The sequence below is a fragment of the Neopsephotus bourkii genome, unplaced genomic scaffold (genome assembly GCF_033783945.1).
Source record: "Neopsephotus bourkii isolate Nb327-2 ecotype Australia unplaced genomic scaffold, CSIRO-AGI_Nbou_v1 NB_1749, whole genome shotgun sequence".
NCBI lineage: Eukaryota > Metazoa > Chordata > Aves > Psittaciformes > Psittacidae > Neopsephotus > Neopsephotus bourkii.
The window spans coordinates 4,662,727-4,689,512 of record NW_026902223.1 but is presented as its reverse complement, the minus strand read 5'-3'; the positions used below and the strand labels follow the sequence as shown (position 1 = coordinate 4,689,512).

The window sequence follows — 26,786 nt, the reverse complement described above, 5'->3', positions numbered from 1 at the left end:
TTGGAAAGAATGTTTTCCTTACTGCCATCCATTGCTATCTCTGGTTTCATAACGCCCCTCTCAGTTTTACTTCATTGAGTAACTAGAACTGCTTCTGCAGCAAAATAAAACTATCCTAAATGCAGATGGAGCAAACAGATATTTCCCAAGTATAATAGAAGCAGAAAATTAACTATACAAAAGTTTCTGAAGACCAATTATAAGCAGCAGAATGGAACTGCTCAAGTAGCAGCTCTTTTCTGTGTAGGCTGTTAGCCGGACTTGAGAAATATCCAGGAACATCCCTGGAATTTTGTTAGCTACATATATGCTTTTTCCCTATTATTAGGCAGTAGTGAGCACTACACTAACCATCCTTTTCACTAGTTGAAGTGATATCCAGGTGTCAGTTTCCAGTTTCTGCAATATCTGCACCATCCTGACTCTCAAAGCCTCTGTACTGAAGCAGGCATTGCACCTCTTGTCTGGCCCTCCCTTTTTTTAAGAACCCTGTTCAATACATGGGTGGGGTTTTTTTTACATCTAATATTTTGGTAATGATACACGACTCCTGCCTACTGAATACAGTTTGAGTGTTTGAAGTAGGATCAATGAAGTATTCCCACAGAAACATGAGATTGAGCTGAAAAAATTCTCTATGTACCTGAGCACAGAGCTTAGTGTTTAGGCTTTTCTTCTATTATTAATCCATGTTCAGAAGCTCACTCATGTTCAACTTGCTACCTTGAGGAAATTCAAAAATAAACAGATTTGCAGAAAGGCTATGCTGGAATAATTGGTTTGTGTCCATAATGATCCATGAATATCTGAAGCAAGGCTTGTAGAGGAGACAGTAACTTTTGTTAGCTGGAATTGTATTTCAAAGGAGAAAATCTAGAGAAGAAAACCCCGGCAGAAGACCATATGGACACACCAGGGCCTTCATGGCAGGGGGGTTGGAACTTGATGAGCTTAAGGTCCTTTCCAACCCTAACTATTCTATCATTCTATGATTTGGGGAATAATAAAGGGGAGAGGGAATCAGCAGATTTAACTACGTAAATACAATAATTAAAAGGAGTGTTGGAACACGTGGGCTAAATTAAGCTTTCATATACAGTTTCACCTTAAAGAATCTGTGAAATCAAGTATCTGAAGTGTGTGTGGGTGTGTTTTATGTGCAGCTAATACATGGCTGACTGTTCACCCAATGCTGTAGCTTTCTTGCCTCTGATTTCTGCCACAACTTCGTGACATCTTTGCTCAGGATTCCTTAGTTTTGAGAGATTTCTGCAGTTGAAGCAGTTCAAATTATTTTATACATTTTCCAGAACTGTTAGGGTCCATTATTATAATCCCTATATATTAATTTTAGGAATACTGCAAGGTGGAGATGTACTGTTTCCCCTACTGAATTCATACAAGGTTCTTGTTCCAAGATGGATATTATAATCTGCCTCTGAGTACACACTAGCTCTCTCACCTCTGAACCCTTCTTCGACTGACACTCCGTGTTGTGATCCACGCAGATGAAAGGAACTGAGGGTGGAAGGGATGCAAAAACCATTCAGGCTTGAGAGAACAGCCAAAATAAAGCTTCTTTTGCAGTAACAGGACAAATAATTTCAGACAATCGGTAGTACAATAAACTATATTCTACCTCTGTGCATGACCACTGGGAAATAGAAATCCATTTTTCAGTTGAACGAAAGATAGGAGGTCCGAGTGTCAAGATCTTAGCACTAGGACAAGTTGGAAACTTTCCAGTGGAACATTTTTCTCTCAGCTAATGCTGGTTCACCAAAACCTAACACGTTGCATGAAAATGTCTATTCCAATGAAATTTTTGATGGAAATGTGTTTGGTTTCCTGCCAGCTCACCCGCTTTTCCCAGCTCTCAGCTCCCCGGCATCTCACGTGGAATGGTGCCAGAAAGTCAAGTTTCTTCACGTTCTTGGCCTGTTTGGCAGACTGCCACAAAGGATGGGAGTCTGGGCTCACGAAAGTGGACAAGAAACCTTATACATGCACATACAACCATACACATACTCTCACAGGTCATTTAAATCCATGTCAGTTCATTCAAAGTAGAGGGTTTTTTACATAGAGGGTCTTTTAAATATGACCCTCCTATGGAAAATTTCTCATGTCGGAATTTTAATTCCAAGTTGCAACTGAAAAAAAAGAGTGGGGAATATGAAAAATTTTCCTTATGAGGAAAATACTGGTTCCTGTGCAGATGCATGTTGCACTATTGTCATTGAGGCTATCAAGAGCTCCATCTGCTTCTCTTTTCCATTCCATAATAAGGTCTATATTTGTAACAGGTAAGGTGTTTACACACTTACCCTTAACAAAAGAAGATGGTATTTTTAGAGTTTTGTAAATATTTGTTTTAAAAAAATCCTCTTAAGCCATCTTATATAGGGCAGACAATCTTTTCTTGGTCACTAAGGTTTAGTCTGTGGACTGAGGGGATAGAGAGTTTTAATGTTTTGGGCTGAAAAATAAACAGAAAATAGGCACATACACTGAAATTCTGACTGAGAGGTCCCTGAAGCAGGAGCTCTGTAATGTACTTTTCCATAGCTTCACTTCATGCACTGCAAGCTGCTCAGTCACTTATTATATGTAAGTAAATAAATAAACTTCAATCACACTGTGTTAGGTAATTTCTGACTGGGGGGATGTGTTCACATTGGAGACAAAAAGCAGTTGATTCAAGTAGCCAATAATGAATTCCTTTTCTGATTATTCTTAATACCTTGGATTAGCATAACAAAGTCAAACTCTTTAGGAGATCAGTACTTGAAGCAGTTAATTTTTCAATGGAGCTTTTGAGAAGCTTGGATTTATAGTACTAGATAAAGTTCTTACTATTTCTTACTTACCAAGAAAGGATCCTGACTAGAACTCCACTTCTTTGTAAGTTGGTGTTGTGATATTAAGCCTGAGCCTCACAGCCAGCCTGTCAAAAATATGTTGCTTTTGGAATAATAGGAAAATATCAAATGCCCTGTAGAAGATAATTAAAATTTCTGTTTTAGCATAGAACATATTTGTTATGCAAGACAAGGGGAAAAAACATTATTTGTTCTTTTTTTTTGTGGGGCACAACTTGTGGTAGAGCAGGAGGCTGCATTGATGCCGGCCCTGGCTCTTTCATAAGACTGTAATGTGATCTGAAATTGCTCTCAATGTCTTTACATTCTCAAGTGATAAAATGGGAATCCTTCTGTATTAATGATAGCATAATCTACACAAATACTTGCAGCAGGCTTACATAAAATGCAGTTAGAGTCACTAAGAATTAATTTAGGGTGTTGAAGATCTTTATTATGCTGGGAGCTAACTTTGAATGTACTAAATGTACATGGGTTTGCCCTTTCATTGTGGTAGTGCTGAAGAATGCTCTGTGGATTGCAAGCAGCAGAAGAAAGTAAGTATTTAGTGACAGAAAAGATTCTGCCAATTTCAGAATTGTCCTAAAAGCTGTTGTCTTCCTCACTGTGGCTGCACAGAATGGCAAGATCCTTCACTTGCTTTTACCTTGACATCAGTCTATCCATGAGGAGGAGGAAGTGGGATGTGTGCGTATACAAACACAAACAGCAGGATTGAGCAATTCAAATCAGTCCTGTGAAAAGAAATTAAGAAATAAAATCACAAACTTTTTTAATTGGTTTGCTATTAATTGTTCCTTCCTAAAAATGATGCAACAGAAACCTGCATGTTACCAGCTGCTTTCTAATGTCCCTAAATCAAACTCCGTGTTGCCCTCTCGAATCTCCTAATCTTTTTGTAAAGGAGAGCAGAAGGGCCTCTCTACAAAGCAATCTTGACTGTTTTATTTGACTCATTGGGGTGAGAGAAAGAAGGGAGAGGGGGGTTGCAAGGCATATCATGCTGCAAATATGATTCAACATGTGCAATGAAGTGACAGCTGAATTCTTCGGGTCTTTATGTCAAGGAATCAGTGCTGGACTGTGGTGTGTAAGCAAAGACATACTGTTATCTGACTTAGTGTTCTCTAAGAGCAACTGTCTGACCAAGGGGAAAAAATACCAACTCAGCCCTCTGGAAAATAGAGGAACACTGGCACTGACCTTCCACAGCAACTTCCTTGCTTGAAGTGAAGCTCCGCTCTTTATTTACTGTAAGCCTGAACTAGATCTGACCTCTCTCCACTGTTGCAGGCTCTCGCAGCTGCTCTCTGGTGGAATGAGAAAAATCTGATTTCCATACAGAAGTGCATCTTCTGAGATCCTGAACTTTTGCCTGTTCATCCTGACATAATGTGCCATATTTTTCTGATTGTTCTCTGGATTTGTTAAGGGACTCAGATAAGTCTATACTTGAAAATTTGGATCTGGATCCAAGCCTTTGACCATTTCTACCTCATAATCTTAAGGTATTGGAACAGATAATTCCATGGGAAAAAATACACTCGTGTTTTGGGGTGGCATTTTTGGTGACACCTGAGACAGTGGGATATGATTGTGTTGTGTAATGCATGTTGTGCATAATGAGGCTGATGTTCTTAATACAAAAAAAATGGAAAAGAAAAATGCAAACAAAAAGTTTGCATGAAGAAGTTAGTCTCAAGGTGTTTCTGTTCCCAACACACTGACCTCCATGACAATTTCTACAAGCTCTTCCTGTTGAAGGACCTCAGACGTACAGGGAAACCACCCATATCCAAAATACACATCCTGGTACATTCGTTAAACCCAGGGATGGACAAAGATAACAAGCAGGGATTCCTAACTCTATATGCTGAATTGGACTGAGACCAACTGGCCTCTGCGGAATGTAGAATTCTCCAATATTTGGGGGTTCAGGAACATGGCCAGTGCAGTGCTGGGCCTGGGGCACAAGAGGCAGTGGGGGAGAGCAGCCACAGAGCACAGAGCTAACAAATCAGGCTTGGATTTTCACAGGAAGTAAAGGCATCTCTCTTCCATAGTCAGACATGAATACCTGTTGAAAGCTTGTATTTCTTGCTATTATTCCCTCTCCACTTGATGTGGTAAATTAGATCTGGTTTCTTGATCAAGATAGACCAAGATTTCTTGATCCCAAGCTACCTTGATCCCAAAAACTGATTACAATAACTAAATTAAACTGACGCAGTGGTCTGTTGTCCCATCAGATGGCACAGATGAGTTCTACAGTCTCCTTGGAGTCATTCAAATCAACTATTAATAGCTGGATTTAATGTAAGAATTCTGAGGCAGTTCAGTGTTTCTTTGGTATAAGATATTCTGGAGGGTTGGCTTTTTTTCATCCTGAAATTGTTGTGCTGTTTGCGGTACTTAAGAGACAGACTCCAAACGAAGCAGCCATTCCTAACCTATGCAGACAAAGGGAGTGGTTCCCTTAGCAACAGGAACCATGTGGAGGTTCTCAGAGAGCTCTCTTTTCCCCCTACTCGTGTTTTCTTTTAACTCAACATTTTGCACAGCATCTTGCATGGAGACTCCGACAGCTGGGCTGGAGGCAAACGGTTCTTCCGGCTCTGGCTAGCCAGTGCTCCAAAGGCAATTGTTCTGCACTCATCAGACAGCAAAATGATAAGCATGGGTAAGTGAACTGGCACAGGATCAGAGTTCACGCTGAGGAGGGGGAAAGTTTACTGGCTGGCAACCAGAAGTGTCCAGCACTTCCTAGTAGGCATGTATGTTGGAAACAGGGGTACTAATGTGATGATTACCTTGGTTATTGCTAGGATTGCTTGTCTGCATTTAGAATTTCAGGGTTTGGAAACATTAGCACAACTGTGTTCTAGTCCTTAGTATGTTACTGACTTCCTCTATATCCCTGAACCTCTCACCTCTGTGCTTTCCTTCCTCATCCACTAAATGGAGATGATATGCCATCAGGATCTTGAAAGGACTGTAAAATACTGTCGAAATATACCATATTGCTTGTCAGAATTATATTTGCTTTTGAAGTTAATGATAAGGTGTGCAGAATCTGAGATAAAGTATTGCTCTTTTATTGAAGATTTAACTCAATTAACTTTTTGGTAAATCTAGTTGGTTTTTTTATGGTATGGAAGACATGTGTGCATGTAGTGTCGGTACAAACATATGTATATGCATAAAAAATTGTGTATGCCGATGTATAAATAACAGAAATAGAGTAGTTTATTTCCCTCAAAATAGCTGTAGCATTGGTAAAGTACCAGCTGTGTTTCAGTGAAACCCAGCATACTACAGAATAATGAAATTTAATCTTTGTATGTCTTGAAATAAACACTTGCTCTGCTGTCCCTAAAGTATTGTGTATTAGCAGAGCTCTTGCCAGTCTCGGCTGGAAAACCTTAATGCATAAACTCCATAAGTTTGTAGTCATTTACCTAAAAAGAGACATGGGGATTAATCCAATTTTAAGTCAGTTATTTTGTGGGGGACTTGCATAAGGGATGAATTTGTCCCTAAATTATTCCTAATTTAATGTACAAAGTTCCTTGGGTCACAATTTTTCATCATATTTGAATTAAAATTCAGGCACTCAAGTTCATATCGTGACAAAGAGTGCTGCATACTGATCATTTGTATGCAGGCTTCCTTTTATTCCACACTTAGAGGCACGTCTCACAATGTCGCAGTGAAATGCATTTACCATTACAGGCAACTTAGTTGCTCTTATTTCAAATGTGGTTACTGCAGGAAAAAACAGTCATTGGTAACTGCATGCACAGAGCAGCTGCAGAAGTGTCATGCAGTGGCTGTCCACAGTCATATCAATAATGTACTGTCATTACTCTTCCTATTCTTTGCGCAGCACTAACCTTCTGCATGTCACTTGTTATATGCTTGTACAGCACCCAGTACCACTGAGCTTTCCCTACATGATCACTTGTTCAGTCAGAATACTTCCTTTTGGTAGTAATTGACAATTTGTCTCTTGGCTCCAATTCAAATTGAGAAAAATTGCCCTGTTTGCACCTTTCTGAATAATGTTCTCTGCCTGAACAAAGATGAATGCAATACTGTAATGTAATTGAAATGAATTGTACCCCTTTTCTCTCTGTGGTTATATTTCCCTGCTTTTATACCCTATTTCAAACAATACTACTGCATGAACCAGTGATAGTAGCTAAGGTACAGGATTAAAATATTTTATATTTAGTAGGTAGTGTCTGAATTCCTAATTACAGCTCAGTTTGTTGTAGTTTGTAGTATTTGAAGAAATCCTGTGCATAGCAGGGGCTCAGCAAAGGTTTTAAGTAATTGCAGACTGATCTTCTTGATTACTCCCCTTTCCCCATTTGGTGTCTAGTTCTGAGGTTTCCCTTGTTTGACATTGACCCTCTCTTTTTGGGCAGAGTTTATTTTCTTTCAGATGAACAAAATCATCAGTCTTTTTGCCAGGCCTGCTGGTAGAGACTTGGTATGAGTAAACCGCTGGGAGCCACTTTGAGTTACTTCAGATTTAATAAGTTTGAGTTGTTATTAGCAGTAGTTACACCGTGCTTTTCATGAAGCACTTGAAGCATACTGGAAAAGGAAATGAAGCCTCCCCTGAAATCTGGAGACAAGGAAGTAACACTGAGAGATTGCTTAATCCATATCGAGTAAAGACCAAGAATTCTAATCATCTTCAGAAGCAAAGAACAGGAAGCAAAGATCTAATGTAGAAGGAGCAGATTAGACTGATACCAATGCCTATTTCAATCTCTTGCCGCTTTACATATAGGACACACAAACAGACTAAGCTGAAACGGAAGAAAAAGTGGATGTGAGTCTTAAAGGTTAAAGAAATGAATGATGATTGACTTTTAGGAAGAATTATGAGAAGCTTATTTATGTGGCTGGCAGCCAGAAAGCTGGAGAAGTTTCATGCTTTTAGCAAAAAGGGTAATCTCATACAGGTCAAATTTCTGGATCTTACCATTTTTATGTACTATATGATTTTTCAATACCAAGTCAAAGGCAAGGCTTATAATGGGAGTAATTCTTTTTTTCAGTCTGGTTTATTCATTAGAAGATCAGCAGGTAAAACTCCTCCAAGATACCTCTGGCTACAAAGCAAACCATATATTAGTTTATGTATGGTTCATGGCTTTTTCTCTCGTAGCCCTGAAAAGAGGACTGGTGTGATAGTCTGGTGTGATACTGCCCCTAGCAACCTGTTATCACTCATCTGATCCAGTGCTAAAATACATTACTATTGCATGAGGGGCATCCTCTTCTTTAAAGACTTTTCAACATCTTTTGTGGGAAAAGCCAGAAAACCTGGGAACTGTGAATGGTTCTTATGCAGCAGTTTCCAGTCCTGGAACCGGTCTGGCATTTTCAGAGAGCCTAAAGGATTTAAGAAGCCAGGATTAATGACCTTATACAGTCTGAAACTGCTGTTCAGCAAAGTAGATAGAGTCTTTATGATTGTGTCGTTTAAATCCTGACTCTGGGTATGTCTACATTGCAAACTTTGCAATGAGGCTAGAGATCCATGTAGGTCAGATGCCAATTAGTCCATGGGACTAATGGCCCAGCTCTTTGCTTATATAGACGGAGACCCTGAAAGCAGACAAAGTGCCCCAAACCTTTCATTGCCCTGACATTGCACTCAGTCATGTTGTATCACTGAGCCAAATACATCTTAACTGTAGCACGTGTGCTCCTATTGACATAGGTAACAGCAGCTGTAGCAGCACTGCAGCAATGAGTTTAGCTTGTTCCAGGTTGATGGGAAGACAAACTCTCCCAAAACCCACGAGAGTACACTAGATTCTAAGGTGCACTAAACCTAGTGCCTTCACATCTTTGTTGCTAGTGCTGTTCTTGCTAGCTCATTTATGACAAAATCTGCTATGATCACATTATGTTAACTTGATGTGTAGGCATACTTGATGTGGTATAAACTGTACTGAATAAACAACTAGAAAGTGTTACAGCCCAAAGGTTTATTTCACTGAATAAAAGTATTCCCCACAAATTAAGATGTAAAAATAACAATGTGATGTACTTAAAAACTTAATGGCAAGGAGCAGTGTACATACATTTTCTAAAGTAGAAGAGTAGGTAGGACATCTGAAAGAGTTCAGCAAGAACTTTGGATAAACAAGCCTTGTTTCAAAGCTTATTTCAAATACATAAATATCACACATACGAGAAGATATAGGTCAATGTTTCTTCTACTTGAATGTAATCAATAGTTTTAACAGGAAGCCTTATGGAGAACTGGTATTCCTTATTTCCTCATTTTTAATCACTTGCTTCTATTAACTCTTTAGTCATGGGATTCGTAAGCTGTTTTCTCCCCTTATAACAAACTGATTTTACTTCTGTTTTTGTTTATAGATGTTGCATTTCCATACTTCCTTTCTCTTATTTTTCTACTCAGTGGATAGAAACCAAATCTTTTCTTTCTTTTCCCTGGTCTAGTGGAAGTCATCCCTGCGTGTGGCAGGGGGTTAGAACTGGATGAGCCTTAAGGTTCTTTTAAACTCAAACCATTCTGATTCTATGAATCTCTCTCTACTCTCTCAGCACTGTTGCAAAAAAAAAGCACATAAATGTGTTTGTAGAGTTCGCTATGTAGAAGCTATTCTGAATTGTAATAAATGTATTCATGGGATCATCTTCAGACTCTAGTCTATTGCCTGGGACAGTTGTAAGAAACACTAAATGACACGTTCTTCAAAATAAACAATAACCATGGTTTATCATGCCATTTGTCTCTCTCTAGTAATATTTCCCTTTGAACTAAAAAAGGTAAAAATAAGACCTGAAAAAGGTCCTTTGCTGAACTTGCAGCCTGCCCTTGTGTCATCTTCAAGCCTGTATAAGGATCATCTCCTGTATGACTCAGATTAGGTTTTTCTGTAGAGGTAAACTTTGGGAGTTTGGGATGTATTTTGTAGGAAAGTCTGAAAGTTCAGTATGAACTTAAAGTTGATGCCTAAACTTGCCTTCCCCAGAAACATACCAGAAATGCATATACAACAGCTCTGAGTTCAGGGTTAGTTTTTTGCCTTAAGGCAGTCAGTGGGCTGAGAAAAATAGAAATCTGCAGAGGGATCCTAAAACACCCTTTCCAAAATCTTTTAAGACTAATGCCTCCTTTTCCTTTTGCATCCTGACAATGCTGAAATTGATGATCTTTGGATTTAAATTTCACATGGAGTCAAGCTGAGATGTACCTGAATCCAAGTTTCTTCTAAATACAAAGTTGCTGCAGCTTTTGTTCAGAGCTAATCCTTGTGTGAATCATATGGCAACGCTCAGCATGCCTGGTCTCCTGAAGATCTTCCTTTAAGGTCAGCAATTGTCTCGAGCAAATATTTGCCACTTCATAAATCTCTGGTTGTATAGGCTGGGTTCTATAGTCTCTTTTTGGGGCAGTACACGATTATACAATGGCTATCATGCATCACCAGGGAAGTAACAAATTCTTTTGGAAAAGGAAAGTAAGATATTCAGACTGGAACACAATGTTGTTTTTTTTGTGGCCAAATGAAGTTAAAGATCAGTCAGAATGTCACTTAAAATAGATAGGAGTTTCGGGTCCAACATCTGAATAACTAAAATAATCCATTGTGGAAACTGATGTATGCAGTCAGTGCACTTCTGAAAAGGAATAAAGGTTGAAATATTTCACTGAATATATGATTGTAGTGGTTGGGAAGTTTCTGTAATAATATTTAAAATTATGAATGTATTTCAAAAATTATTAGAATGAAGTGTACCAAATCTGCTCAGAAGTTAATGTTGAGTTAGAATTGCCATTTAGCCATGTGTATGCCTTGAAAAGTGTATATATTACTGGGCATTTTACATATGGAAAATTTGATCTATGGTCATTGCAAAAGGAGATGGAAAAGAACTGGCCATTTTTACTGGATTCTGTCTGTGTGACAATACTTTTTGGCTCACAAGTGAAGGTAATCATTCAATTGTAATTTAATATATAGCCAGAAAGTTATTCTTTAAAAATAATCAACATAGCGTTTTACTTTGTTTGACTTGGGGTTTAAACCAGATGATGGGTTTTAGGGGCTTTTGAAAACCAAATGGGCTGATACATTATAAAATACCTCACATCTAATTAGTTAATATTGATTATTTTAGAAGTGTCTTCCATTGTATCATTCCTTCTGCATAACCTGATTGCTTGATTGCTTTTTGCTGCAGTGCTGTGTACAAAGAACCTCTGACATCATTGAGCAGTGAATGTCTGTGTTGTCTGTTTAAAATGGGTCTTCCAGTTGCTAATACAAAGTTACAAAGCTTAGACAGACCCTGTCTGAACTTGACCATTGTGGTCAATTTAGGATTAACAGCCCTATGTTCACTGCTTTCCAGGATATTCTTATGTAAAGTACATTTTGTGCCTCATTATCTGCATCTATTTCGAGTGTTTAGGACAGAACGTGTGCAGCCCAAATGTTCACAGAGGTAAAGGATAGAGCCTCTGCTCTGACATGTTTCAGCGATACCAAATTCAGTTGAACTACTACAGTTTATATTAGCTAAAGAATTGTTCTTTGCAGCAGTACATTAAAAAAGGATTCATTTCAATAATAATAAGAGGCTGAGAGTTGTAACATTTATTGCCTTATGGTGCAGTGTGTATTTTTATATCATGTCATGCTACAGGCGTGAGGTTTTGGGCATTTTTAAAACTTCATAAAAGGACACAGAGATGAAGTTTTGGAGAGAATACCAGATTCTGAGCAATGTAAGAGAAAAAGAGGGTGGAGAGAAAGATGGGTTTGAGAAGTTGAAATTTCTTTCCTTTTGTCACTGCTTGTCTGCAGTTCGGTGATATCCAGTGCTTCAGACATCTCCCATCCTACCTCACTATTGTCCCTATTGAACAATAGTAATTTTTTGCTATATTCTATTCAAGGGAACAAAGCAGAAGGGCAAAATTATTTCTCCAGCTGATACCTGCTGTTGTGTTTATATGGCTATTTCTTTAAACCTGTGGTATGCAAACAGTAAAGCTGTGAAAGGGGTATTATTTATTTTTAGCCTCATCTGTCCTCACAGTCTGATTATAGCACCAGATAGGATTATATTTAGATTCATCATTTAAGAAACAAGGAATTAGTACTGAGAGGGAAGAGATGCTATAGGAGGGTGGTAATGGGAAAAATATAGACGTCTCAGCCCATTTCCTCCTAGTCTACATGGCTACTTGGTCACAGAGTAGTGAACCTCTGGGTAGAGGTGGCTGAGAGATAAATGTATGTAGCTTTATGCACCTTCATATCTTCCAGCTAGACATTATTTATAGATATTAATTAGTTCTTTGCCTCTGCTATTTTGTTACTTCTATTCTTTTTGTTGGATTTAAAAACTAACTCCCCTGCAGCAGTCTGTAGAGAGAAGAAGGTTACAGTAATGTATCACTTCAGTGTGATACTGAGAAACTGTATGTGGAGAGTAAGTGTAGTCATTACTGGGTGTGATTTTTTTTCCTTTGCTGAGCTTAATATTGCTATTGAAAAAGGTGACCCTTTAGAAGTCAGATTTAAGTTGTTGACATAAAGTGTATTTAGTTGTAAACCCAGCAAACTCTCTGTAAATTGTATGTCTCAGACCTTACTCTTGCAAACACCTACTCATAGGTCTTACCTCATCAAAATCAGCTATTTACACACATAAGTGTGCCGATTGGGCTTTCTTGCTTTAAATCAGTGACTTAGGAAAGACTACTGCTTTCAGGACACTGATTGATGTATGCATGTTAGCCATAAAATACGTAATGTACCATAGTTCTTTCAAAGTGCACAGCCAACTTTATTGGGACTTTCATCCTGCTCACAAAGTTTGCCTTACAGGACCAGGTTTCAGCAGTGAGAGACTTCACAACAAGTGACTAGATTGTTTATTCCATGTTCGTTAGGCCACTATATTCCTTAAATAGGGTTTTTACATTTATCTGGGGATTTCAAATTAATATTATAAAGGGGTTTTGTTGGGACAGAAAGGGAACATAAACCAAAAGCTTCTGAACTTAATGGGAGTCTTTACTTGATTTCAACAAGCTTTGAGTTTAAATTCCAAAGGATGTTTGAAGAATTAATTAACTAATTTAAATAGATACTGCATTTATGAATGTGATGTTTTTCTGTCCTGCTAAAAACAAGGTCTTTAGGATCAAAATCCTGAAGTTTCAAGTTCCCAGTACTGTAACTGAAGTAACAGCTCATACTTCATTTTACCATTCTTTATTTTTTATCTTAAAGAACAGATTGAAATTGTAAATAAAACTCAAGACATTCAAGTGGTCAGACACTGGATGGGACTAACCTTGGCCAGCTGCTAATCATATCTTCACTACCACATAGCTAAGTCTACATATAACTAACATCTTCTCACCTTGTTGTTACCTCTATGTCTTACTTATTTATACTGAAAGCTTGAAAGGGGAAGTATTCTGTCTTGCCAAGTGTTTGTAGAGGATATAACCCCAGTTTCAGCAGGGGACTCTTGATACCACAGTAATAAAAGTAAGCAATTAAAGTCAAGAATAATTGCTTTAATTACGTGGTTTAGAGCTGACCAACTACAGATTATGGTAGAAATGTGTCATGCTGACTGCTGTACTGGGTACACAATAACTGGTTGGAATCCTTAGGCTTGCCAACAATATTCTTTTCAATGGGAGTTATTAACCTGTATTCCTTCCCAGAACTGAAATGTAATACCAGTATGTAAAAGCCATAACAAAAACGTATGCCATGTTTCATGTAGTACTGAATTGTTTCAGGAATAATTAATTATTCTCTAATTCCCCATTCCAAATCTGTAACACGAGGGATTTCCACAGATCTCTGCTGTCAGCACATTCTCTCTTATTTCCTTGATGATCTTAAAAGTCTTTCCCAACCTGGCTGATTCTATGACTCTGTGATTCATACTTCCGTATTGCAAGCGATCTTCCTAAGATCCAGAAATTTTCTCCTTTCTGGAAGTTCTGGTTTCTGTTCATAGTTCTCAGTTTGCAACAGGAAAGTTTTTAGTGTTACTAAATTTGTGTTGTCAGTTGTTAATAGTTGAGTGCTACAACACAAAATGTGCACCATGGTTGATAAGTGTGGGAGACTGGAGAGAGAGACACCTCAGGTTTGTGCAAAGATCTGCTGCTGCACTTGTCTGGTGTGACTAGAGAAATTCTTGCAGACAATAAGAAAAATAGGGTTAGAAGTGTAAAGTAAATCAGATAAATTGTTTCCTTTGCATAATGAAACATGAATAGTTTATACATGAGCCTACAGGTGAAATCCATCATTAGTGGTTTCCTGTTCTTTGGTTAAATCTGAAACAGGAATGGACAGCTTTTGAAAGTCCTTACTTACAGCATCTTACTGTAGCAACTAATAATTCCTTCCACCACGTGTGTGACAATGTTCTCTATGTGTGAGAGAATTCTGAGTGTTGAGAGTCCAGCAGACATTTAATAAAATAAGACCTTGTTCTTCTGAACAAAGAGTACTTTAAAACAGTGGCCTTTGGAGACTGTCCATGTAGGGAGCCACTTCATTGTTTGATTTAAAGGTTGGACTCTGAGATTTGTACAGGAAGAGCTGGATTATTAACATGCAAAACCAGGCACCACAGACACATAATATACCTGTCCCAATATACTTTTGAAATGTCAACTAGAATAGTTAATAACTAATAGAAAAATTGCTGCAAAGGAAGCTGAGGCATAAGATTATGTGTACTAGCATATGCAGCAACTCTGTGTGGTCACTTTGACCACTCAGTAAGTGCAAGACAGTTTATTCCACTTTGTAAGGATTTGGGGTATGGTGAGTGGATTAACACAGGAATTACTTCAAAGTAATTGGTATGCTGTAAATTAATGTCCCAGTGTAATTTGCATTAATTTCCTGGGTAGACAAATGCAAAGGAAAATGAAAAGGAAATAACCGAAGAGGCAGAAGCAGAGCAAACCCCAGCTTGCAATCCAGGCTGCAGGGCTGGAAAAAAACCCCAAGTTTCCATTTGGCTGAATATAAAGGAAACACAGTCCATAAAAGGGGATACTGAGGTCTCCAAGTTCAAATGAGGACAGCTATGCATCCTTGGAGAAGCCATGACCAAACTTGTATGGATAGAAGTATAATAATAGACTGTCATCAACTTTATGGGTTTGTTTTCATGTCCTGTAAGACAGTCACTGGTGGCAGACAGACCACCCCAGTTTGCATCTGACTGATCTGTACAGGAGGTTTAAAAATGAGATAGGATTTTTTGCCTAGTTTCACATAGTCTGCCTCATAAAGCTTTTATGTGGCATATTTGGTCAGATCTGATGAGGAAGTGGTAAAAATAATTCATGGACTACTATGAAAATGAAATGCAACTCCTGTATATGGGAAATGTGGGATTTTTTATCTAATTCTGTCTTAGTGTACTGAAGCATTTGTCCCTCAGCAACGTATTGATACAGGTGTGGGACCTAAAGGACCCACAGATATCTTTCCTGCCTTGGTTAAGTGCATTCATTGTAACTAGAAATACAAAGACAACAAATGGACCATATAAGCCAGGCACCTGAGCACATCTTCATTTTAACTCTTACAATCTGATATTTCATAAGCAGTATTACATTTCCTTTTGAAATTTTAATTTGCTTCTGATTTTGAAATGTAATGGTCAAACAAACAGAAATCTTTAATGGGAACCTCAACAACTAAATCTCACAGGCTCCTTTGCAAAATCTTGCCCTTAGAACACAGAGAAATATGTTGGTCATTTCCTGCTCTGACTTTTGGCAGTGGGATTAGTGGTATACTTTTGCAAAGTGAGATGCTTCTCCGCATCTTTGATCACCAAGTAATATCAGTTTTCAGGGATCCTTGTAGGCTGGCAGGAAGCACCTTGTATCACAAATGTGTCTTCCTCACAGACCTTACAGTGTTTGCCTGTGCATGCTGCACAGGTTTATCTAGATCCATCACCTCCAGGGAATGGGAGCAAAAGAGATTTTATTTGCCTGTGCCTGCTTCTGCAGCAGACAAAGTTAATACTGCAAGAATAAAATTGTCCAGCAAAGGAAAAAGCAATTCTTTTCATTGAAAATTGGAAACATAAAGATAGAAGGAAAAAAGGCAATAACAAAATAGAGAAGGCTTGTTACCAGTCATCTGAGTGAAGGAAAGACAAAGGGATCTTTCTACCCCTCTTCCTCAGTTAGGCAGGACAGATCAACCAACATTGGTTGGTTATGTTGTTATCTAAGTTCTGTAGTGACATGTGTTTAACTGGAACAGGGAAAGGCAGTTCATAGATGGGTTCAGTATCACCAGGTGACATTAAACCATGACTCATAAATGCTACCACACTATTACTACAAATACCACCTTCTAGATAGTGTGTCAACCTGTAAATCTCTTTGCAGCACTTCTTGTTGAGGAGTAGAAGCTAACCTGGAGTTAACTCTGTTCACCAGGAATGTGGTAGTGCCCCTTCATTAGGTCACGCAACAGACTCATAAAGAATTAAAAATAAATCTGATTTCCATTTCTAGTTTGTTCCAGCCAAGTTCTTTTGTACAAATGAATGTTGTGGTTCTTTATCCAAGAATGATGTGGCTTGATGGGATGGGGATTGGTATCTTTTGAGTTTACATGGAAATTGCCAACAAGAATATGAAACAAAAAATGTATTTTCTTAATTTAGAAGCCACTCCAGGAGGCTGATTTCTCAAGAGCATAAACTTCTCCCACATGATTTTATTTTGTGCTTTTCACAACTGATTAGAGAAGATAATGCCAAAGAACATCAAAGAAAAATATGAGAAAAACACTGGAATAAGAACGAAAGCTTGACTGTCATCCGTAAATAAGCTGTCTTGATTGGGGAGTGTTCCTACCGGCCCTCTGTCTTTCAGGGCAAAAACTGTTTTAATGTAATTATTTTCCCAGTTTTCTTCCTTGAAAAGTTGAGCTTCAATTCTGACTATTAATACAAAAGCATTTGAAAATCACATCCCTGATGCTGTATTTGAAGCTCTTCCTCTTTCAAGATATCGGCTGACCAAGATATTTCAGCCCCTGCCTACAAATAATCAGACTAATTAATTGCATTGAGGTGGCTGCGTGAATTTCCACACATGAAGAAGGACTCAGGCTTCTGAGTATCTTTTTTAACTGCATCTGAAACCTGCATTTCATAAAGTGTATTTAAGGATGAAAAGAGTGTTCCAGCTATACCTGGTTCAGTCCTTTGGGCAGTAATGGACTTCCACTGCAGAAGGTATTTGCTGGACTTAGGCAGCAAAATGGGGCCCCAGACTCGCCTCATGGGAGGTAGGTGACATCCAAATTTAACCACTCTCAGCTACTCTGAGATGGCTTCCCTCCCTGCTTTGACAATAAAGGAAGCATTTACTACTGATCTATATACCTAAAATGTAGGTGTGACAATCTCTTCCTCACTAAGCCTTATAACAGAGCTAGCAATATGGCATTTTGATTGCAGGATTTTCTGCCTCTCAGATAAGTATTTGCTGCTCTTTAAACTTTTATGTCATTGAAAGAAAGACAACATCTGTTTAAACTGAAGGGCATACTTAAGTATTTTACTGCATAGGAGGGGAAAAGAACTTATAAAATAGACTAATGTAATAGAAATTCTATGCTGTGTGATGCTCACTTAATTGATCTATGAAATCAGGATCTGGGCCAAATTTTGTTGAAGTTTTATAGCCTAGATTTTCACTGTTTGCAAATGGTAGAAAACTGTTGCTCTGAAACTTCTAGCTTGTTTTTCAGGCTGTTAAAGCTCACAAGTTCAGACAGATATTTGGCTAAGAACCCAAAACCTGGAATTTTCACCAAACTGGAAAATTAGTTGAATTTTACTTGTCACTGTGTATAATACTGATATTGGCATTTACAGCAGCAAATTTTCCTTTCCTAGCTAGGAATGTAAAGCTTTCAAAATGAGGTTCTTCAGCTTAAACACTGTGACATCTATGAAACTTCTGCCAACTTTTAACAGCAAAATCATTGGTTCTCTGGAAATAAATACTACAAGCCTCTTGATAAACCACTTTAGACTTCAGAAGTTTCCAGCTTCCCAATTGTGATCAATAAAGGATTCTTCAATTGGCAAAATAACTTCCTTTTATATATATGCTTTCTTTGCACTCCAATTTTGTTGACATCAGTGGATTTTGTGTGTGAAACAGCACTAATGTACAGTGGAGAAATATCTTGAACAGCAAGAACAATTTTACAGTAATTAAGCTTGCATATAGAGTAGTGAAGGATTTGCATGGTTACAGATGTTGTAAAAGATTAAATATAAAAGCACTGTTACCTGCAGGAATGAAATCCATCTTGTCAGCTAGCTGGAAGACTCATGAGAAGGAATTTCCTGTTGTGGCCAATTCCATCTCTCTTTCCTCCGCCCCCATTACGTCTTTGCTGTGCCTCCTTCTTCAGCTCTATCCGAATATATTTTCACTACGGCACATTTAGTTATCAATCAACGGGAATCTCAGCTGCTGTTGTGCTTGGTGGACAAACTGTTCTTTCTTTACACTAACAAGGAATGCCTGAAATAGCCAGACACACAGCACTGATTGATGCAGCTACAGTTTATACACCTAGATTCAGACAGTCTGAAACTGCCAGAATTAATGGCTTATTATTAGAAAAATACTTGAGCTAGACTTATAATTTAAAACCATTTAAACGTCTCGGACATAATCACTGGAGTTAAAGTTCTAGCTCATTGCTTGATGATTTGAATTAGATGCGTCTGCCTGTCTCAGGTGTGTTTTCTCATCATGGTTTTTGCTGGTTTCAGGTTTTTCTGTGTTTCTAGAATGTGATCAAGGTTACATCACTGAGCAAAAGACAGAACTGTCCTTCCTCCACTGATTCAAGCCTACTCCAAGCAGGGTCAGGAGCTCCCACTTCTCAGTTCTTGTAGAACTGTTCTGGTGTCAACTTCAGGGAGGGAGAAATAATTACAAAGTGAAATGCTAACTTCCCCACTCCATAAGCTACAAAGAAAGGGAAGAGAAGGACATAGCAAACAGCATCAGAGGTGGGATCTGTTTCTTGCTTATCACACTAGTGAAGAGCATGTTTAGATGCTCTTGCAATGAGTACAGTTCTACAGGGCTGAGAGTAAAAACCAACTAAACTTCAGATCAGCTTAAACCATATTAACATCCTGAATTGGGGGATATCACAAGAAAGATTAAGGGACCCCCAAAGCTTAGGCTATGTAAAGTTGTTGCACAAACAGAAAATACTGGCAAAAGCAACAACTGCTGCTTCTCCTGCAATTATTCTGTGACACATAACAGAATTAAGAGCTTCAAAGAAAACATGTTGGAAATTAAGGGAAGGTACCAAGTGAGAGGTGGGAGGAATAAGACACCAAACAAACGTGGGCTATAGGAACAGCTCAATTTTGCCACACATGTTCTTACTGCCTTTGCCTGTGACTCTTAACCTAATGGTTAGCCTTTCTGGTTTATATATGAGACTTGAAGTTTGTGACTGGCTTTCATCATGAAAATAAACCATGATTTAAATGCTCAGACAGCTAAAAATGCAGAATATGGAGCTATGGGAAGCTTGTCCAAAGGCTGTATTAGTACTGAGTGCTCCAAAACCAGAGCATGGGCTGCCCAATTAGTTGAAATCAGAAAACACGGGAACTGAAAGAGCACTGTGGCTCTAACTGAGATTCAAAGCATAAGGCCATGTGATGTCTAAGCAAGTCTGCACCCAGAAAAAGCTGCTATACAGACCTGGATATTCTCATCACTGAGTGTGTTCTGTAATGTACAGTACATCGTGCCAGGACTCCAGAGCAAGGACAGTCTTTCCTGTTCTGATGAACTGTAAGCACCCAGAGCTTTGCCACTGTATTAATACAATACTCTTGGTTTGTGTTACTGTGTAAAACTGTGAGAGCAAAGCTATCAATGCACTTAAGGAAGCTTTTAACTGATGGAATTCTGTTAACTAAAATAACTTTCTGGGGAATGCTCAGCATTTCAAAATATTTATGAAGGCTGATGCAAATATTTATTTATATAGCACCTGCTAGACATCTTTTTATCTCTATTCTGTTATAACCTAGTCAATCAGAGCACCTAGTGCTTGAATCAGGGCAAGCTTTTTTGTGCATTGATAAACTAAAAAAGCTGGTGTATGCTGAACAGCATATTTGTTTCATGACAAGTTTATGCTTCAACAACCATCAGTGCTGTTATTTTAGCAGTCCTCCTTTTAAAGAGAATCTTTTCCATGGTCCACTATGCCATTCTCTAAGGCATCAGGAAAAAAAAGTCTCAGCATTATTGCATTTTCCCTTTTGAACTAGATGTGTGCTATTTCAAAGTGACTTAGAGGTTACTTCAGAGGCTTCTATGTAACCTTCAGAACATGCGGGGCTGCATCCAGGGCTACCTGTGTGCTGAGGACACACAATGTCAGTCTGCCAGCTCAGTTGGAAAAACAGATTTTTTCCCTGCTCTTGCAAAGGGCATCATTTTTGCCCCAAGCCAGAGTCCTGGTAGCTGAGCCCGGTGTGTTAGTCTTTAGAGCACAACAGCCTGAACGCTGGTGGTTCTGCCAGACCATTGTTCCTTGGTTTGTCAGAGCACTAAGTCACTCTGTACATATGCATGGGGTGTTAAGTAAATCTCTGTTCTCTTTCTGTAAGAGCTGCTGCTGAAAAGGTTTTATTAACTTGAGCAGTGGTGGGGCAAACACTGTTAGTATTGATTTGGTAGGTTATCTGAGGCAAAGTCTTGTTTTGCTTGCTCCGGATAGTTTGAGGCATCCTTTATAATCATGACTTTGAGACCTTCTTCAGAAATGAAAGAATTTTGGAGCCTTTGTTCCTCTCTTTTTTTTCTAATGTGAGTTCAAATATAAGTCCTTTATTCACCCATCTTGGTGAATCTCAACACACGTGCTCTATCTAAATAACATGTAGTTTTCTATTTATTTACGTTTTATTTATTTCAGGAATAAGTTCCTAATACAGCCAGTGACAATACACAAGTGCCTATTTTTTATCTGACTCTGAGTGGCTAGTATACTTTTATACAGATTTGGGCTAAATTAATGACATGTTTGCACTAGGAACGCTAGGACTCTTTGCACTCTCATTGCACATAGGAAGTTCATGCAAGGACATATTTCTTATTTTTATTTAACATCCCAAATTTTATTGACTCAAAGTCTTAAGGTTAATAGGCATATTTATAAATATACCCACATCAATCTACATTGTGGCTCTCAGTAAGTGCTAGAGAGGAGTTGTTTGCACAGGAAGTTAAGACAAATTAACTAAAGATATGATTTTAAAGTATATTAGTTAAAGTGCATTAAAGCTTGGTGTGAATGTTCTCATTCAGAAGTAAAGTGACTGTAGTTCACTTTACCTTAATGCACTTTAAATTCACACCTTTCAGCTAATTTAGCCTAACTTCCTGTGTGGACAAGCCTTAAGATTGTTCCCATTAAATGGCTGTGCTGAGCTTTATTTTCTACTTCTTAAATGCAAACATGTAAAACAGTCTTATGTTCTAAAGAGACTGTTTTAAAAAGAGATTTTGTTACGAGTTTTCCAATCATGACATTTGCTTGAATGGAGCATTAAGTGGAAAATGTTAGGATAAAGTGCAATTTCTAAATTTTATTTATTTTAGGTATAAGATTAGTGAGAGATAAAATGCATTTATCAAACAAAAACCACAAGACACTATGGGCAGCACATGGAACTATGCAGCTTTTACTCAGTGAGTCTGGACTAACCAAGATTGAGTGAACTAGTACTGACTGAATTCAACTCATGTTATGTGAGTTTATCTAGATTACTTGTAGCATCATTCACCCATCACAGAACTAGTGCTTCTGCAGTTACCTGCAGGTTGTTGAATCAAGCTCTGTACAGAGCTGGGTGACCTAAACGCATTCAGCTGAGCACAAGGATGTGAATTACTGGTTGGATCTGCAAAGTGTGTTGGTCCCAATCCAGCAGCCCACCTGAGCTCCCACTGCATTTTTAGTACTTAAGTGGTCTCAGTGTTTCCAGTGGAACTGCCCAGTGTTTCAGGGGGTTAAAGAAAATCATGTGCTTAATGCTTTCCAGGGTTAAGAGCAGAATGCTAAACACACTTTCGGGTTTAGCACTATGCATTTTACTCTGCTGATGACATGAAATTTAACCAGGGAGTGTGTGTTACATTTGCCAGCTGTTATCCCTGGTGTTCTACGGTTTGATCAGAGCTGGCATGTAGTTCCAAAAAGACTGTGCAACAGCTGATAGTAAAGTACGTGTGTAATAAAAATTGTAATTTTGGTCTTCAGATAATGGTGAAAAAGCTCCAGTTCTCTTTCATGCTCTTTTCCCCATTTGTCTTATTGTTCACATTTTTAGGAAGCCATAATACAAGTTTTAGATCAGTCTTTATTCACTGTATTCACTTTATTCACTTTGAACATAACTTCTGCTCCTTTTTGCATTGTTGATAATAGTTACATATTAAGAAAATTAAACTCTCATGTACCAGTAATTCCTGATGGCCTTTTCCATAATCTAAATCTGTGTGAGATAAAAGAATAATGTATGAAACTGTGGGTTTAAAAAATAGGTAAAGAACAGCAGAGAGATCTAGTACTGGGACACGCTGCCAGAGACCAACTTTTCCACATGGTTTAATAAGTAAAATGAAAGATACTAATTGGTGTTTGAATATGCATTTGTACCTGGTATGTACTAGAAGATTTACAGACTACAAAGGAAACAAAAAAGCCTTTGGTATCATTCATGGTTCACATATTTGGAAGACTGTTTTGCCACTGGGAATTATGATAATGTCTTCTGTGAGTGTGACAGTTGTATGTTGCCATCTCTTGAATCATAAACATAGAGGGGATGTCTAAATAAACATAGACAAGAAGCATTTTACAGATACTATTTGTGTTACAGGATCACCCACAGGCCCTATTTTATTAGGTATTGCATGTAAGAAAGCAAGCTTGCTCTGCAGACAGATGATGGATGAGGGTGGAAGGGGTCAGAGAAACAGGAAGCAACTTGGTCACAGTCATATAACAAGAATAGAAACGAAGTCTCCTCACTCCCTAGCCCAGTGTGCTATCAGGTATTCCACACTGCTGCTCTATCTGTATGCTTAGGTCTTTCTTAAGCTCAACCACTGCTTGAAATATGAGCCCACCTACCCTAGATGTGACAGTAAGCACCACCAAAGTTTTAAGTGGGTATGTTGAATGAGCGGGTATAGCACATTACTTAGCAAGTGTAGTATCAAGTTTCTAATTTTATCTGCAGACACCATCATTCCAGTTGCATTTTAGCACCAAAATAGCAAATCAGGCAAAACAAATTTGGCACAAACAGTGAGTTTCTCATCTGTTTCCTTTGTATATGCAATACAATACAAAGTTGCATTTCTAGTTGCTTCACAAAAGTGTAGAGTGCAGGATGGACTGTAAACTAGTGGTCTCTGCAGCAGGTTTAGATTTAGAGGTGATTGTCAAAGGAAAACTCTTTTCAAGCTGTTTTAGCATCACAAATAATTAACTTGTACCAGCTTTTAAGCTTAAGTCATAACTTCTGTGGACTCTTTTCCCTGGTAAGCCATGTTCATGTAACAATAAGCTGTCTTTTCTGTAAAAAAAAAAAGAGAGAAAGTCAATCATATTATTCTGAATCAAGCATGTAATTTTATGGCAAGCTGAATCCCTTCTGTAGTGAGTGGAGGAGGAGTGAGATTGCAGTGCTACTGTAGCAAAGGAGGAGTATCCTGCAGCTGCAAGAACCTTTGTCCTTGCTGCATACATGTACGTTGTCTCACAGACCAGCATGGGAATGTTTAGCTTGTACTTGGGTCGTGCGTCAGGCTAGATACATAAAACTGACGTGTTTTAACATTATAGTCATTACGGTGGTTCAAGAATTTCAGTTAGGGAACAGCTCTTCACACTGGAGCTTACTGAAGAAGCAACATGGGCTACAACACGTCCAGGTTTTCCTCTTTCTGGGTAAAAACTTTAGCTTCAAAGATTTTGACTTACTCAGACATTCATCCAGGATTTCTGGTAACACAGCAGGCCAACCAGAGCATCAGTGGCTGCATTCCATGTGGCACTGTAGTAGAAATGCTTAAGTAAGTGTGCATGCATTACACAGTTGCTGTCTGCCTGCAATAGATCTGACACTTGCCGGAAGTTTTGGACAGACCTGCTGTACCACACATGTGCTTTCAATTCAGGCTGCACTCACTCAGTAAGTCAAGCCTTTCAGGAAGCATCTAACCTGCTCCACTAGCTCTGTATATTTTTTCCCTGCACGCACAGATTCATTCTCTTCCTCATGTGCACAACAATTAAATCCCATGCAGTAGGTCTGACATGATGCTTTCAAGGTGAGGAGCTGGCTGTACAGGTGATGCACAGCAGATGTTTTAAGTTTTTCAAGCTGGACTTAACGTAGGGCCCCAGAAGGCTGTGACTTACATTTAGCTGGAGTAGTTGCATCACAGACAATTGCTATGGCAGAACACAGGGCACTGAATTGTATGGATCAAACTAGAGATGGGGAGGTGTGGGGAATAGAAATACCTCAAGTCAATTCTGCTGTCAGGAGAAGTGCTTCTGGTACTCCAGCCTTTATGTGCGTGTGCCATGGAGTAACTTCAAGCACGTGTATTAATCCAACATGCCTCATCAGTCTAGGTGAGCTGATCACAAACAGTCTATGCAGCACATGTACACGGCCTGAGGACTTGCAGAAGTGTTAGACTTAGCATATATGTGATACATGGATAACATTTGTATAGGGCAACCCTGAGTGTAGACTCATTCACAGGCTGCAGGAACACAAAACATAACCATGCTGTGCAGCTATAGTGGCTTTGAGTACTTGGAAGAAAGTTGCAACTTGTGCTTCAGCTGCAGTATTAGTTAGGAATTACTTTTATTCTGAAATAGGGAAAAAATATGTTCTTTAATCTCCATAGAAGGAGAAAATTATGTTTAGAAGATTATTTTAATCACTGGTGGAAATAAATTGCATTGAGTAGGCACTCCTATACACAGTTTATTTATACTGTGTGTCCTATCAGCATACCAAGTCATTAAATGTTCTGTTTACAAGAAGAGTGTGGCCAGTGTATTCAGATGTAGCTGGTTTTCACTTGTTTAAAACTTCATTGTCTGCTCTTCCAATAACTCATTTGCATTAGAAATTACACTTGTGTGCAAACTGTTAGCAGATAATAATTACAACTTAAGCTGTCAGCCAAAATACACCAAAGCAATGGTTCTTGTGTTTGCATTCTGGTATTCCTTCACTGTCCACTGAAGCAAATTAATTACACTGTGTTTCCTTTGCAAGTCAGCAGGAGGTAAATTGGTTTTGTAGAAATGAAAGGGAAGAGTCAAAAAGAAAATTGTCAACCAATTTGTTAAGTTTTCCTTTCTCTTTGCTGCATTGTTTTGCAATATCAAAGCCAGAAAATGAAATGCCTGTCATTGTTTTGGGCATTGTCCTAGTGCTGCTGGCAGGAGGACTGATAGTGGTAAGTGAAAATGTAAGATGGCTTTTTGAATGGCAGCTAAAGGCCATCATGAGGACTTTAAAAATCAGTTTCCTTTAATTTCTAATGGCTCCATCATTCATTATGTTTAAGAGATATTGAATAAGACGTTCTTCATTTCCTTTATTTAGGCTTCTGGTATCTTGGCCTGTGCAGGTGGGGAGAATCCATCTTAATTTTTTCTTGACAATAAAATGCTGTTCTCTAAAGTCTGCACTCCACAGAAATAAATATTCAATATATTGTATTCCATGGACTTTAGGATTGGGGATGTGTGTGTATATATATGTGTGTGTGTATATACACATATATATAAAAATCAGCACAATGTTGTAACTGCATGTATTGCTCCTACTTTTCTACACCCATGCTTAGATTAAAGATGTTGAAGAAACTCATTACTAAAGGATGAGGCAGAAGTACAGTATTTATGTACCGAGTGTGGTCCCACACCCTCCCCTCAACTCCTTATTTATTGCCTCCTCTTGCCTCTCTCAGTTATGATGTACCAGAGTGCACAGATCTGTGAGAATATTGGTTATCAGTAGTGCTGAACCTGGAAATGGAGTGCTGTGTACCAATGGCCAGTCTGACTGTGAGCCCTTGTGGATAAGGTTCAGTTTCTCTATTTTGAATCAAATGATCTCTAGTCCCAGTGAGAAAATTAGAAGAATGACATCTATTATTGCATATACAGAAAAAAAATAACATTTACTACAACATTCTTGGGATAATACAAGCAAAAGGACATTATGAATGGCATAAGAATTTTTAGAGATGGACAACTGATTTTGAACTGAACCTTGCTGTCTAAAGTAGAAAAAAGCTCCACATCCAAACTGGAAAGCCTCAGAGCATTTAAAAAACATTTTGTCTAATATTTCTAAGTTTTAAAGTAGAGGGAAAAACCTCTCCCTCCCACCCCACTGCATTGGGTAACAGGTAAAAAAGTAAATATGAACTTTATATAAGAACACTCATTGAAATTTGAGATTTCAAATTAAAATCATCAGTAAAGCTGAACATTTTTATGCTTCTGAGCAGCTTCAAGCAATGACACTAAACCCCAGTTTTAATCTCTATAGTATTCATTTTCAGTTCTATGATTTCTGCTTGCTGAGCAGATGGTGTGCAGTAATAAAGCAGCAGTGACATGGGTTGAAAGGAGCTGCAAATATTAGAAAAGCCTTTTGTTTTATTTTATTTATATTTAATGGCAAGTCTGAGGAGTT

At 38.4% G+C, this 26,786-nt stretch overlaps 1 protein-coding gene and 1 long non-coding RNA gene across 10 annotated transcripts in view; one reads left to right on the top strand and one right to left on the bottom strand.

The window, feature by feature from the left end:
- The window catches only part of ANKFN1 (ankyrin repeat and fibronectin type III domain containing 1), a 128,083-nt gene that overhangs the window by 12,249 nt on the left and 89,048 nt on the right, over positions 1 to 26,786 (top strand). Inside the window, exon 1 of one of the 9 annotated variants that reach the window (XM_061377313.1) lies at positions 5,429 to 5,562. The exons of the other annotated variants lie outside the window; for them this stretch is intronic. The gene's annotated coding sequence lies outside the window, so the exon portion shown is untranslated. Of the gene's footprint in view, positions 1 to 5,428; positions 5,563 to 26,786 lie in introns of those variants that run through there. 9 annotated transcript variants of the gene reach the window in all.
- LOC133225188 (uncharacterized) lies at positions 1,662 to 5,077 on the bottom strand. The gene is made up of 4 exons (XR_009729053.1): positions 4,960 to 5,077; positions 4,086 to 4,192; positions 2,871 to 2,947; positions 1,662 to 1,950 (listed from the first exon to the last, which is right to left on the bottom strand). It is a non-coding gene; the product is annotated as an uncharacterized LOC133225188 (long non-coding RNA).